Source organism: Anser brachyrhynchus (assembly GCF_964034855.1).
Source record: "Anser brachyrhynchus genome assembly, chromosome: 14".
NCBI lineage: Eukaryota > Metazoa > Chordata > Aves > Anseriformes > Anatidae > Anser > Anser brachyrhynchus.
Genome location: NC_137709.1, coordinates 2,958,370 through 2,973,760, shown reverse-complemented (window position 1 = coordinate 2,973,760; position 15,391 = coordinate 2,958,370). Strand labels below are relative to the sequence as shown.

The following is a 15,391-nucleotide window of genomic DNA, read 5'->3' as shown; positions in this document are numbered from 1 at the left end:
TCATTTTCTGAAGGCTCTGAGATCTTTGCTTGCCTCGTTCTCTTGCAGGCAGGAGCAGGAACAGTTGCTGAGACACAGCTATAAGCCGTGTAGCTTTGTAAATGACTCTTTATTTTCCACTGATGTTGTCTGCAGAGTGCAGAACATGGTCTGTGCTTTCAGGGTGTCTGACTCGTGCATGCTGGGGTTCTTGCTATCATGGTATTTCTTGCAGCAATAAAGGAATGCGATGTATTTCTGATGGGCTGTGGTGTCTGTGCCTGTGTTTTTGTTTTAAGGGCTTTTAAGCTCATCGGGAAAATAAAGTCTGCAAGTAAAGTTGTTTTGGGGTAAGAACATTTTGAGACTTGACTTTGTTTTAGTCTTTTTGATATAACATTCAGGTTTCTTTCTGTAATGGGCAAGGAAGGCTGGAGAAATATATGTTTAGGAGTCTTTTTATAGTAAACAAATTATGTTAATGCACAGAACAGAAAACAGCTTTTAAAACCACTAAGTACTACTAGTAAAATGTAGTGACCACCAAGTATTTCACTTCCGAAAATAGACCACCAGAGAATTATATTTCAAAATGCCTTGCTGGCTGAACATGTTTCTAAGAAGTTAATCTTTACAAGAACAAAAGAAAAGGCTTGAACAATAAGTCTACATGAAATAATTGGGTAAGTAAATATCAGGAGAGTTAAGGGAGCAAAACTCAAATGAACCTCATGCACACAGCAGCGTTCAGGGAACAATGAGATGGACTGGGACTAAAGCGTGTGGCCGGACCCTCCTTTGGGGCAAATCATTGCCGTAAAGTGAGGATTTGGCCCAGGGTTTAGGATTACAATGTCTTGCTCCTGGGTGAAGTGCAGGGTGTTCTGCTGGTTGTTTACCTTTGCCTTGACCAATTTTGAGAAGAATACGGAAGGGATATGCGTGGAAGGCAGGGACTACAGGGACAGTGTTTGCTTCACTCAAACAATGTGCAGTTCTGCTCCCTGTTTGACAGTTATTGGTACTCATCTTTTTGCTACTTCATTTATTCGTTTCCTCAAGGCTGATCTCAGCATTGATCTTCTCTGTACAGACGTGGAAGGGAGAGATTCTGTCTCCCTTGTTGAGCAAAATCTTAGTGTTGTTCTAAATGCTCGGATGTTAAGGTGATGGAGGAGCTCAGAGTGGTGGGGGGTAGGGTAAGGGATGGTCAGATGGCGGGTAGGATTGGAAATAGGCTGACCAAAAATCGGAGAGATCTGTCAATTTTTTTTTATTATTTTTATTTTTTGTTAGACACAGACTGTAGCACCATCCTTCTCACTCGAGCTAAGCCAGTTCTGGGAGAACCCTGTGGCTCTGGAAGTGAAAAGCAATCAAGGTGGACTCTTCCCCGTTCCCACCATAGACTTCTGGCAGCCGAGTGCAATTGCATCATCTCTGTGGCGCTTCCAGGCAAGGTTGGCTGCTAACTGTTTTTGAGGGTTTAAAAATCCAGAAAGTTGTATTGTTACAACATCCGTGAATCTACAGTTGCATTGTGCTTGGTTAAGTGTTCGCTTTGATCTTCCCAGGGAACCTAACCATAGCCAGCTATTTAATGAGCAAGGAAAGGACTTCTCAAGTCTTCTGACCCATCCCCTGAACCACTACAAGGAAAGCTACCTTTGTCATTCCAGTGAAAAACCTTTAAATCTGCTCTTAAAGACTCCCCACGATGGGAACGCCACAGCTTCTCCAGTCAGCCCGTTCCAGTGCATCCCTGCCACTAGTTTCCCTAAATTCTAACCCGAATCTTTCTTGCCAAAGTTTAAGTCTATCATCCTCATTGTATCATCTGCGGATGTGGTTAATAAACTATTTTGTTGTTTGAATGCCACTTATGGACTGTAACTATGCTATTTCCTTGCTGGTGGTCCATTCATTGGGCTCAGCAATCCCATTTTCTCAGTCTTCTCCCATAGGCCATGTTTTCAGGTGGTCCAACCATTCCTCTCTATGGCTTCTGCACTCTCTCCAGCTGCTCTGTATCCTTGAAGCTGAGGCCCCAGAGTGAGACCACAGTGACGCTGAACACAGCTGAAGCATTTTGTTGTATATCCCACCAGAAATACTCCATACACACACCGGTCTGGTTTTTCCTTTTTCACTTTTTTGAAACAATCTGGCTTGTATTCACTATAACCTTTTCACCAGGTGCATCTCATACTGTGTATTAGCGCTTACTCTTTTTTTGTTGTTGTTGTACTTATCATCTGTCCATATTGAACTTCATCAATTTTTATTCCTATTTTAAAGATCATGTTGAACTTTAGCCTTGCCCTTCAATATACTAGCAGTGGCTTCAACGTTCAGATCAGCTGCAAGCCTGAACACGCCCTTTCTGTTTGCTCATCCCTGATTTTGGGGAAAATGTTGAACAGAATTGAATCTGAGAAAGTTTCCTGCAGACCCTCACTTGGCGCGTCCCCTTGGTAAGGAGTTGTTGGTGCTCACCCTCTGGCTGTGACCGGATGCCTGGGAACGGGTAGCGGGGTATCCACTCTGGCATGTGCCCTAAAGATTTACTCAAACCTCATGAAATTTATAGGGCTAAAAGTGGCCAAGTACCCCCATCTGTTTTATCTAAACCCGAATAAACTTGAGGCTCTTTGGTGCCTGAAAAAATTATGTTTATTGCCAGTTCAGAATGGGAGTTACTGAAACCGCCTGAGGGCAAAAACACTGCCTTCTTTGGGAATTGGAAACAACCTGAGAGCCACCGTCTCATGAGATTTCCAGCTCATACAAACGAGCTTCTGTGTGGGTAGGAAGCGCTGCGGTAAATGGATCTGAAGATGAGAAGGGGCAGAAAACTTTTGAACCTGAAGTGTGAACTAAAGCTCGTTCAAGTCAATGGAAAGTCTCTGACTGGTGGCTCGTGGCCATGTGGAGGCCTGTTAAAAAAGCAGAGCAGAGAAAGAAAAAATATACTCTTGAAGCAAAAAGATTGTTAAGATAGGAGAGGAAAATACATTTCGGTAGAAACTTCAAGGGCTGTGGAAAGATATCCTTCCAAAGGCTACTTGGAAATGTTTAGAGAAAGCCCTTTCCAGTTAAGTAATGTTGACAACACGGGCCCTGAAAGACAGAGAGGAGGTGGAACAGAACAGCAAGAAAACCAAAACAGAAATACAACAAATTTAGAAAACTTAAACCAAGTGAACTGCTGGCTTTCTGAAACTCCAGGTGGTGTGTGCCAGCCTGCCCACGTGTTCAGGCTTTTGTTTTGAGAATTAACTTTCTCCTGTCTGGGCGGCGAGCGCAGCACCAGCACCGTGGGGGAACTGCCAGCTGTCTTCAGGGCAACGGCAGCAGCAGAGAGCTGGGGCTGGGGGAGCTGGGTTTGCTCTGTGTGGCTTTGGGACTCAGTGCCACGCAGCTCCTTCCCCGTTCTCCACTTTCTGGGTGCGTTTTGCTCCCATTCAAATAAAGGTGCCGCGATGCTGCTGGTTTGGTGCAGCTTCTGCTGCGCTTTCCTCAAGCAGACAAACGCTGTGCCTTGTCTCGTCTTCCTAATTAGGAATGATACTGCTGAGTGCCTTTCGTGGGGCTGCTTATGTATGTGTGTTTATATGAAAGTTTGAGGGCAGAATTTGTCTATGCTGTAACATTTTATCAGCGGCAGGATAGCGATCAGAGGAGAATTAGTCTCTGGCTGCTATTTGGTTTGTAGTGCCTGTAGCTCGACTGCTTGTTACAATAATGAGAAATGCAAGTAAGCAGCATCACATCAGCACTTGCAGTCCCACTTTCTATTGCTGTCATCAAAGGGTTTAGGAAAGTTTGCATTCATAGTAGTTTTTTACAATGCACATACGCATTTGCACAATATTGTCTGGGAAATCCTGCACTGTAGATGGCAGCTTATGTGTAGGGCATGATTTGGGTTTGGGCACCTGGTCCAGTAGTCAAGGCCAGGTGAGAACCGGGAGTGGAAGCAGAAGATCGAGGTAAGTCCAGATGACCCATGAAAAAAAAAAGTGCGGCTGGGAGCTGGATCGTAGCCAGAAAGCTGAAGAGAAGTGGAGTTGTACCTCCTGATGCATGAAGCTGGCGTGGATTTTAACAAGTGAACTGGGATTGTCCTGGTTATCAAAAAGCACTCAGAGCAAGCACACTTAGAGGCTTGTAGGTACTTACACTTTGCAGACAATTCTCATTCATCTCTGCCTTTTTTTAGCTTGGGGAAGTGGAAGCTTTGTACTGGCTAAAAATAGCGGTACTAACATGTACTTTTATTGCATTGCAGGAACAGAATTACTGCTTCTAGCCTGCATTTCCAGCTGCTGAAGAGTTAGTGTTGAAATCTAGGCGTAAAATTCCATGGTGATTTCCTAGTGTTGGATTTCGTGAGGTTCTCTGGAGTTTACCAGCTGTGCAATAGGCTGGATAAAACTGATAGTGATAAAATTAGGAAGAAATCTGTTGCTAGAGAGAATCTTGGAAAGGCATCAATAGGAGCCCCAGCAACACATCAAGGGGTTATAAATGGCCTCTATTGTGGCTGAAAATAAAATATTTACAGACCTTGAAAGTGAAAATCACAAAAAGGTTTGATAGGATTAAGAATTTCACCAACTGAAAAGTACGTTCTACAACCTAAGAGTAACCTTTTGCTTAAAAAAGCAAGGATTTTTTACTAATCCTTTTTGCTGCTTTTTGCTTTCTATTGTCCCTCCAGCCTGGAATAAAATAAAGCAAGGGATTATCACAAAATCTGTACCGCTTTTATAGCTCAAGTGAAGCTTCAAGAAATGCATAAATAGGAGATCCCAGGCTAGCTTTGCATCTGAATGTCAACTTTCATTTCTGGTGAATGCACAGATTTTGTATTTTGCTTAAGATGAAACACAGCAATATCTTATATTAAAAGATTTGATCTTGTTACTTGTACACCTAGCTGTGTGTTAGATTTTGTCCTACGCTCAGAGGCTATTTTAGATGTCCAAGAAGAACTGAGGTTTCAGTGCCTGTTTCAGACCTCCAAGAATGCTTTGGTAAACAGATTATAAATCCTGCTCTCTGCACCAGAGATCTCCTGGACCAGTGTCTGGATGGCGTTTTCACTGGACCTTGCTTATCTCTATTTTTTTCCCTGCTCACCGGTAGGTTGCCCATTGTACAGAGTTTCAGATCACATGCACTTGTATGGTGTTCTCCAGGAATCTCCTTTTCTTTCTTTCCCAAGCCTGCTGCCTGAGAGCCCTTCCAGTACCTGGGCTCTTGAAACAAGCCCTAGGAGAAGTTTACTGGAGAATTCAGCGCTAAGTCTGGGAAAAGCCTTCAGCCTATTAATTGATGTCTGCTTCCTTTTCCAGGCTTACGCACAGGTTTTCTTGTCAACTTGTTAAGGTTGTGCTTTTTATCATTTCTTGCAATGACCAAGAAGACATTGATTATAGTTAAAACCAAACTCTATAGACCATGATGGAGAAAGCTTCTAAAGCCATCAGATTTCTTTAAGAAAGCAAAGTTGGTCGGAGTCATCATCTGGGTTTTGCTGGATTTATTTATTTCCCCTCATTAATTTTTAAAGTTTGGTTGCAAAGAAATATATATCCTCTTTGGAACTGTGTAACTATTGGAATGAATATTTAACACAGGCTTCCCAAAGAGACTGGGGTTTGAAACACACGATGTTGTAGCTATTACAAATTAATGAACGTTCTCTTAAATATTTCTGTTTTATATCTTTGCTTCCTTTAAGCCTGCCAGTATAGGAGAAAATAAAGCTTAATACAAATAAGCAAACTGCTTTTCAGTTTGCCGGGAGTGATTGATTTCTGTGGACAGTTAGAGAGCTCTTTCAGCAGTGCTGGGAAACCTGTGAACAGATCTCATGAGATTTCAGGCCCTATGGTCTGAAACTGAATTTGCGAGAGTTGTCATAGTCCTGCTGAAATGTCCAGAGCTTTACAGATTTAGGCCAATTCTTCATCTGTTACCCTAGAATTGGTGCTTAGGTTTTTTGTTTGTTTGTTTGTTTTTTAATATAAACTAAGGCATTAGGCATGCTACAGGAATGTCTTCACTGAGGCTTCATCTGAGCTCTGGGGCTTGGTGGAAACCCTGCCAGTCCTTGGGACAGGCAAGGCCCGGTTCCTGAGGCACAGGGATGAGCAGTATCTTTGGATAAAGACGGGGAGAGGAGCCTGTGAAGGGAAGGTGCCGGCACGGGGCTGCTTCTTTCTGCCAGCCCGGTGCCTGGGTGGGCAACCTGCAGCCCCCTCAGGTACCGAAGCCAGAACGAGCGAGGCTGGGGGCTGCGTAAGCCCAGAGCTGTCTGAGAGCATCTTGCGGCAGGAACTGCTGTTGCTAATGCTGGCAATAAGCCTGGGGCTAGATCAGTGCACCAGTGTGTTAATAAAAGGCAGAGAGACAAAAAAATAAAAAAAAAGAGTAAAAGAGGACTGGATGTGTTTGGTTTGTAATCTGCTAGGTATCTATTTTATGCAGTTTGGAAATTTTTCGACTCTTCCCATCTGGAGTTAGATGCCCGTTGGTCCCCTTGGATCCCATGCTCAGGGAACACCCTGGTCACTTACACCGGTTATAAAGCCACATTTCTTAAATTTTAGCTTGCCACATGAGTTCTGCTCAAGTTCTCCCATGTTGCAATCACCTCACTTGATAGTTCAGAAATGATGTTTCTGCTAAAAAAAAAAAAAAAATAGAACCAAATATTTCTTTGGTGTTAAGAGCATGAAAGTTATTTATTTCACTTTTATGTATTTAGTTGTGTTTCAGTGCAGGTCAAAGGCAGGTCCAAAACCACACCGCCTGCTCTACCACGCACCCCGAGTGCTGCCCGAGCGATGCCTTGAGATCAGCTGTCACTCAGGGAAGGCGTAGAAAGCCTTATTACTAAAGAAGTAAGAGAGATAAATATAGAGTTTAGTACACTCAAACTACAAATTTTAAAAGTTTCCATTGTTTACTTATCTAATTAAGAATCTATCTCCATATAGGCACATGAACGGTAGGTACAAATATATCTAGATGTCTATCTTTGTTCCACTGTACGTTTGCCAGTAGGTCTCTATACATAGAAACATAAAACGGCGTGTATATCCTGCTGTCTTTTGAAACTTACAGAAAATTACCAACAGTTTCTTTTCTCTAGTTTGCTCAAATGCTTGTGGTTAGATATTCTGAAAGTATATAAAAAAAAAAAGAGAGAGAGAAAAAAGAGAAAAGATTTAGACACTTTGAAAATCAGTTGCTTGGTTTAAAAATGCTTTTTTTTCTAATAAGCCAACACTTTATTTTGATTCTTGGCCTCTGCTTGTCCTTTTTGATGAGATGAAATCGGGTAATATTCTGAAAAAGCTTCACTCGTCCGCAGTCACGTAAGGTGTGTGGCAGCCGATGGCTGGAATCTGAGAGCTGCCTGGTGGGATTTAGCAAGCAGAGCTGGATCGCGTGTTTGTTACCTGGAAAGTCTGGCTATAATAAAAGAAGATTTTGCTCAGAGCACACAGAGCCCCATTGCATCTTATTAACTGTCTCAAAATCCAACGTGCAAAAGAAGCTAAAAGGAAAGTTGAAAAGAAAAATTTAAATAAGTTTAAGAGGATTATTCCTTGTAATTTTTTTATTCAAATAAGAATCAAAACGCTTGGTAGCAGCACTTAAGTGTGGAGAGTTAAGTAAAAAGGGAAAATTCCTTAATGAAATCATACTTAATGAATATAATGAGCACAAATCATATTTAATAATTGAATTAATCTGGTTTTCTTATCTCTTGTTTAAATTTGACTCTCTTCCCAATTGTCCATTAATACTCAAAACCTACAAAGAGTGTAAACACACCTGGCCTTATTATTTGCTAAAGCAAGACTGAATCAATGGGGAGCACTTGGAATGTAATAGTTTGCATCAGTACTTGAAGTCTCAAAGGAACAAAGACCTGTAATGTGTTGCTTTAAACAGTTTCACTTTGAAAGTTATTCAAAAGTTGTCCACAAATTAGTATTCAGTTAAAGGAAACCCTTCGCACTTGTAAATTTACGATGCTGTAGTGCTGTATTTGAACAACCAGCATTCCCTTTTTTATTTTTTCCCTACTGTCATGTAATACTGAACTAATTCCATGTTATTTCTAGTTATGAATCTACTTGGTTTTCTTACAGTTGATACTCTTAGCTTTCATCTTATGCACTTTTTAATTATGCAAGTCCATTTCTAATGACATTTGTATGAATTACTACGAAAGTTAATGGCTTAATTCTGATATCCTCAGAAAAATGACAGGGCTTCAGTGAACGGAGGATCCCTCCTGCTTTCTTTTGCAATTATAGTCCTGCTTCAGGAAAACTCCTAAGCACAGGCATTAAGTTAACCACCCACTTAGGTCCCAGTGATTTGAGGGGAATTTCAAATCAGAACGTTGGGAGCATATTGCTCACGTTGCATTTTTGTGTCAGCTTCACCAGAACAGACAATTCAAACCCAGCTGGCAAAATTTGTTGTTTAGAGGGGTAAATAAATTTTGACTAAGTTTACAAAAATTAATGTAGAAAACTGTGAATTTATCTTAAGCATTTCCAGCTCGGAAATGAAGACAAACACAACACCCAGGGGGTTTAAGGGGATAATTATTTGCTGAATTTCTTTCTCTAACCAGGTGCTCTTTGAGGGGTTGAGCATCAGGTGTCTAAGGAACTTGCAGCGTTTTTTTCACTTCAAACTTTTCAGTTACAACAAGTAGTTCAAGAAAGTCTTTTTCAAGCTAAGTTAATTTATGAGTGGCCCAGATCTGAGAGCCCAATTACTTAGCTGCAACTGGCTAGCCCTGTTGTGGGGAATTGTTCTTTTCCTTGATTGAATTGTTTTAATTTTTAATTTGCTTCCCCTGCTTCCACTGCAGCATGCAAGATGAAAATTTGCTTTCTGTAAGCACTCACTCTAGTGGAAGAGGCTCACACACATCAGCTGGAAAAATAAATCTAAACAAAATCCAGGAGAACAGGCAGAATCAGCCGGTAAGAGGCTTGTGCAGCACTGCCTCTGGTGAGTCTCTAGCTCAAACCATCCCTGCCTTTTGGTCTGCAGCCTGTAAGGACGGGAAATGTTTAGCTCTGGGGGACCACAGGTGTTTAAAAGGAGCTCTCTGGCACTGTCTCATCAGCTGAGGGTTTGAGGTAGCTCTAACGTCGATGGCTTTGAAGGGCCAGTGCTGGGTGGTGCAGAGCGCTTTCCCCCATCGGCTGGGGATCCCCATCGCTTAGCAGGGCACAGCCCAGGAGAGGAGTTCAGCTCAACTCCTAGTGCTGCCAGGCCTGGTGGTTTCATGGGAATGGGTGAAGCTGCTGATGTCCTCCAAGGAGAGCGTTCCTCCTGGAGGATCACATCTCCTTCATCGCATGCATGTGCGGAGCTGCCTCTGGTTTTGGTGGAAGCTCTTTGTGTGGACTCGGTTTGGGCTGTGAGAGGTGATGGCATGGCCAAGGGTTCTGTGGTTTGGAGGAGAGTTTTGCCTCCGTTAGCGAGTCATAGCAGCTCTAAGTTACTCACTTATTAAGTTGCAACGTGAAGCTATGAACCAGCTGCATCCCCAGATATGATTTTGATTTAGCAGAGCTCTGGGAGGTCTTCTCTTAGTAGTTTTCAAAAAAGATGGTTTGCATTAAAGAGTAAAGAAAATAGAGGGTTAGTTTCATGTATACAAAGGTACCGTAATGCAACGTTAGGGGTGGCCGAGAGGAGACGGCATCGTACGCGTGAGAGCAGATGCAGGAGTTCGGGATCTGCCCATCACAGGGAAGGGACCAAGCAGGGCCCTCTGGGCTCTTCCTTCCCTTCTCCAAGGGCTGGAGGACGAGCTGCCGCGCTGCAGGCAGCTGAGCTGTGCGCGAGCCACTGAGTCCCCTGGTGAGGCTTCCTCCGCTGCTAGCAGCACGGAGATGCTGAGGGGCCGGCCCCTGAGCCTGGCAGAAGCAGTTGTGAGGGACAGAGGGGTTCAGGGGCACTTTGGGCCGATAACTTTGGCAGAGCGGTTTAGTAACCCTGCTATAAGCCATGTTTTCCTCACTGGCACGCCTCAAAGCTGGGCTGAGCATCAGGTCTGCTCCTGCCCTCTTGGCTCCTGGGCTCTGCCTGCAGTTCTCCCACTGAATCTCTCCTTTTTGCTGCCAAACGGGCTGAAACACGGGCTCCCTGCTGGCTGTCTGGGCTGCAACTCAGAGCTGATGCTGCTGCGCCAGCATCGTCCCCTGTCTGCCCGGCGGTGGCACCGGCACAGGGCAGCTGGAGCAAAGCTGGGATGGTTTAAGCCATTTTCTCCAGCATCTTGTTTCTTTTGCAATGGATCTGCTTGGGTAGCTCTGTTAGTGAAAATCGTAATGAGGGAAAGTTTTAATTTGAACAGTCAGACAGACACGCACGCACAAAAGAAGAATGATCTGGAAAAAAATCCCCCAAAGTCCTTTCGCCTGCCATGCAGCGTGAAATGGAAATAAAGGTGGCTGCTGCCTGTACTCGACAACGCTGCGACATGTGATATTTTTGGAGGTATCTCGGGAGCATCTACCACATTTTACAGCATGTGAGGCATATCATCTGGAGCCGTTTTGATCTCCTCTAACCTGTTCAGAAATGCATGTATTTCATAACAGGCCCTGCGCGACGATAAGCATCTCTGAGTTTCTTCTGCGCGGTATCTGCAAACAATTCAAAGCTGTTCCACACAAACAAATGTGAGAACCCCCTGACCACAGACTGCCTTTAGAGCAGACCAAGATTTGATGTTACTCATATCTTCCAGTACCTGTCAGAGTTCAAACAGGAAACCTGGTTTTTCCTCTAATGTCAACAACTTTTTTTTTTTCTGAACAGGCGCTCGGCAGCGGGCTCGCGCTCGAGCGGTGGAAGTCCTGTATTTCTTCAGGACAAACAAGTACTTGCTCTGGTACGTCATTGGTGACATTAACAAGAGCTGAATATGTGGTTTTCAGTGATCCTGTGGGTGCTTCTATAGAAACGGACATACGGGCTTTGAACAATCACACAAAAAAGGAATTCATTCATACAGGATATAGGTAACGTACAGCCGAGGACTTGCCTGCAGTAGCAATTTGCTTAGGAAAGGTCAGAAAAAAATGGGTGCTCGTTCTCCTGGTATCGCTGCACTTTGTGCTTATGCAGTAACGGTTTTTATTACTTCAGCATGTTTGTCATTTAGATGATACCCTGCTTGCCAGAGCCTCAGCAATGTCAGATGAAAAGTTTAAACAATAACATTCATATTTACTCATATCTTACCTGAGCATTTCAGCTGTTAATTGGCATGTCCCCCAAAAGCATGAAAGCACCTTACATCCAGGCCAGAGATTTGGCCGTAGTCACTCACGTGTGTTTTGGTGCTGTTTGGAATGGAAATTAGGGATTATAGCTAACATATGTCCCCCATAAGCAGTACCCATCATTTATTTTTCATAACGCTAATCAATAAATGCAGTTCAATCTGAAATTCTCAGCGCTTCCCATTCCAGGACTGGAAATGCTTTAATAACATTTAACTTAACCTCCCCGTGAGTGTGGGAAGTGGAAGTATATAATGAAGAATAATTCTTGACATCGGCTAATGTTTGTGACAGAAAACACTGCCTCTATCAAGAAATTGGCTAGTTTTGAGGATCATTTTTCTCTTTTGATTTATGCTTGACAGATGCAAAAACCATCTCGAAAGCAGCTGCATTGGGAAAAGAACACACAGGCATTTCCATGGCTTTCATCTTGCTTTGTTTTATGTGATTATAAAACATGCTTTTGTGGCATGCATAATCAAGGGGCAGAACATCTGGTAAAGTCTTGTTACAGCAAAATGTCCATAGAGTTAAATATTATAGTTGTCTTTCCTTTTTTTTTTTTTTTTTTAACAGCTTACAGCTGGCTAATATTATGACTAGTAATAATACTGTGAGTGAGACATGCTGAAATGATAGTGACAGACTCCCAAGCTGCGCAGCGAGGCTGATTCATTGCGAGGTCGTGGAGTTTTTCGGGGTGTGCTGGGGCGTGCGAGGGTGGGGAGGTACCTGCAGGTGCTCTGCACAGCGTCGGGCAAGCGGCCTTCGCGAGCCGCCCTCCGGACCACGCAGGCCCTTCCAGTAACGCGCTTTGTTTGCTCTTTATTTCTGTTTCCAGCGAAGTTTCTGCCCAAATGATCGTCTGATTCTACCGCGTTTTTTTCCAGCACCTGTTTCAGGAGCTGAGCGCATTATTTAAAACTTGACGTTCTGCAGTCTTCTGGAAAGTTGCGCTGTTGTGCTGTTTGCACAGCTCGGGGGTGGCGTTTGCCGTGCTCGCATCGCTCAGCTGCAGGCCTGGAAAGATCCTCACCGTTCCCTCAGCCCATCTCTGCCTGAAATTCGTGTAGATGGGTGGCAAGAAGAAAGGAATTATTTGCATTCATTAAATGAAATCTTTCCTTTCTAATTTTCTTTCTAACTTTTAATATTATGTAAAACCTCAGGGGAAAAAAATATAATTCAAGATATAGGCTACTTATTTAGAAGCCTGATTCAGAAAAGCATCTCAACATGTACCGAGGGTACACAGCTAAATCAAGTACATGCTGTAAGATCCTGCTGAATAAGTACCTGTGATTCACATCAGCAGCTCGTAGCAGAAATGAGCGTTACAGAATTTACAAGCTTTCAGCTATTTGCCTCCTGCTGCAGAGAACATCTGCATGCGTCTGCTCGGTTGATGCCCGCGTTATCCGGAGGAACCCAACCTAGCGCCTGCAGTCCTTCCTGGACACTTGGGGCAGCGTCCGAGCTGTGAGCTGAGGCTGGCTGGGGTCCCTCGCTGCAGGGCGGTGTGACACGGCGTGACACGGTGTGACAGCGGGTGCCTTGGCCCTGGGAACCGTCGGGAGCTGGGGGCTGGTGGCGCGGGATTAGCTCGTGGTGCTCACAGTCCCAGCAGGCACCCCAGGGCCTGGGGCGTACCGCTGCGTTCGGAGGCATCTTCATGAAAGCGCTGCTGATCCACACTTATCCAGGGGTGTGATAAGTTGCAATTAGGTAAATGTAAGTAATTACAGCCAACTGCTGTTTTAGGGCAAACTGAGCTTTACCCAGTAATTGTGGGCATTATTATTTTCAGTCTGCTTACGGTAGTGTGTGTTTTATGGTTGTGAAAGCTTACTGGTAGCTGAATGATAGGTTACTGTGCTAGCCTGTACATCAGGGGAACAACAGATAATTTTTTTATGCCTTTTCGTAGGTTCTGTTACACATAGAAGAACTGATCACTCCATAATATTTTGAAAATAAATGTGTTCGCCTTGGTGGAGAGCAGCACACCTTAGGAGCATATGCTCCTGTAACCCAACATCCACAGCAGTTGTGACGAACACATGCATTTGGATTTACGGAGAGTTTTTAGCTGGTTGAACGGGCCTATGGAGAACGCAACATCACACCCCAAAGAGCGGAGCAGCTTGCTGACCCCCTGGGATGTGCATCGGGTGCACCCCAAAAAGCTTTGAACTCCACTAAATTCAGCTGTGGGCAAAGCTCTGGGGGTTCAGTTTCAAACCACGAGTTTTTATACTGTATTTCATGTTTTTTTTTTGTTTGTTTTTTTCTCACATCATCGCAAGTTTAAATCGCCAGGGCACAGCCTGACACCCCGCCTGGGTGGTGGCCCTACACGCGGGTCTGGCGCTTGGGGTTATCTCCGTTACGCTCCCGTTCGCACAGCCCCGCGCCAGCAGGAGCCACAGCGGGGCTGGCCGGATCCTGGTGCTGCCTGTGTCAGCAAAGCAGCTAACGTGGGCCACAGGCTGTCAGACAGCTGGCGGTCTTATGGACTCTGTTAGTCTGGGGTGGATTTTATCTGTTTGAAGTGGAGAACTCTATACCAATATCCTCTCCTTGGCTACCTGTAGTGTTTTGCAGTACAGAAGGCGGAGAGAACAGCTGCTTGCTTTAAACCAGGTGCTCTCCAGATTCTGCTCAAGAGCAACCGCAGAGCCGGGGCTTGTTTTTTTTCAGGCTCCAGGGGTAACAGCAGGAGATCTTCTGGGGAACCCTGCGCCCCAACAGGGCCCAGTGGAGGACCCCGGCTGGTGCTGGCGTGGCAGTGGTTCAGTTCCCAGGGGAGCGCCGTTAGGCTGCGTCGTTGCTTCCTTCTCTGGCACTGCCTACTCACCCTTACGTGCTGGGGGTTTCATTTTCTGAGGCCGCAGACCCTGGGTTTTGGGGCTGCGCGTGGTGCCTGCACCCCGGGCAGCGCAGGGGGAGGCACAGGTGGCACATCGCAGGTGCCGGTGCTGGGTCTGTTGCACAGGGGTGTGCTTTTGGGAGGATGCAGAGCTGCTTTGTGCCGTGACTTCAAGGCCCTAACCTTGGTCTAAGACGTCAGGATGGAGCCAGAGACAGACCTGTCTTCTTTTTCTGCTCCTACACACTCAGCTGTGCAGCCCCAGCCAAGCCTGGACAGCCGGTCACAGAGTGCAAGGAGAAAAACGATCATCTCCTGCTGCTGCGTCTAATCCTATTTCAAACACAGCAGTCATATGCTGCAGCAACATCACTTGGGCCAGTGGCAGTTTGCTGAAACCCAGAGAGCTCCTTAATAGTCGAGAAAGAAAGATAAAGCACTGCCGTGCTATTTAAAGCCGAGCCTTTACGCCTCAACAAAGTCACTCCAGTTTTGGAGCAGGGTGTTTGCCTGGAAAGCTGGGATTTACATTGCACCCCAGGGACTGAGCTGCCCTCTCACGCTTTCATATGTCTCCTGCCTTCAAAGCCATACGCCTTACCTACAGGTTCATTACTGCCTGCAATTACACCGCACAGCTCGCAGGAATCGTTTTGGGATTTTTTTTCTTTTTGATAAACGGCGGTGCCATTCGTGGAGGCGAGCGCGAGCTGGGAGCCTGCACCTCATTACGGTGCGCAGACAGAAGGCTTCGGGACAGCGCTGAGCCCTAGGAAAATGGTGATTTACAGATGGGGAGCTGAGACAAAGAGCGGGTGAGCACCTTGCCCGGGCTCCCACGGGATACTGGCAGCAGGGAGTTGTATTTCTGTCTAGTGCCCTAACCACTGAACCGTCCTGTCTCCTGCTTTCAGGCGAGAGAGTCTGAAAACGCCATTGATTAGAAAGTGCTGGTGGAGAAAGGTCGGAGCGACGAGACTGCACTGGGAGACATGCAAAAACAAACAGAAGACAATAAACAGTGTCATGTAAATTAGCTTTGTACAACTCCTGTCTGCTTTAATAGTCTAAGATGCTATTTAGAACACACAGGCAAGGAAACATCCTTTTTTTTTTTTTTTAGACGCAAGATATGATTTTAACCAGATAAAAGCCCTTTAATTAGTCTGAAATTTTTGCTTATGTTTTATAGCAG

The 15,391-nt window shown here is 44.9% G+C and overlaps 1 long non-coding RNA gene across 2 annotated transcripts in view; it reads left to right on the top strand.

Moving 5' to 3' along the window:
- Positions 1 to 15,092, top strand: part of LOC308177778 — a 31,859-nt gene extending 16,767 nt beyond the window's left edge. The window contains exons 2-4 of one of the 2 annotated variants that reach the window (XR_013939400.1): positions 1,276 to 1,439; positions 10,858 to 10,930; positions 12,218 to 15,092. This is a non-coding gene — a long non-coding RNA (uncharacterized lncRNA). Of the gene's footprint in view, positions 1 to 1,275; positions 1,440 to 1,553; positions 1,923 to 10,857; positions 10,931 to 12,217 lie in introns of those variants that run through there. The other variant, XR_013939401.1, reaches the window with a different exon arrangement.
- Positions 15,093 to 15,391: the final 299 nt, after the last annotated feature.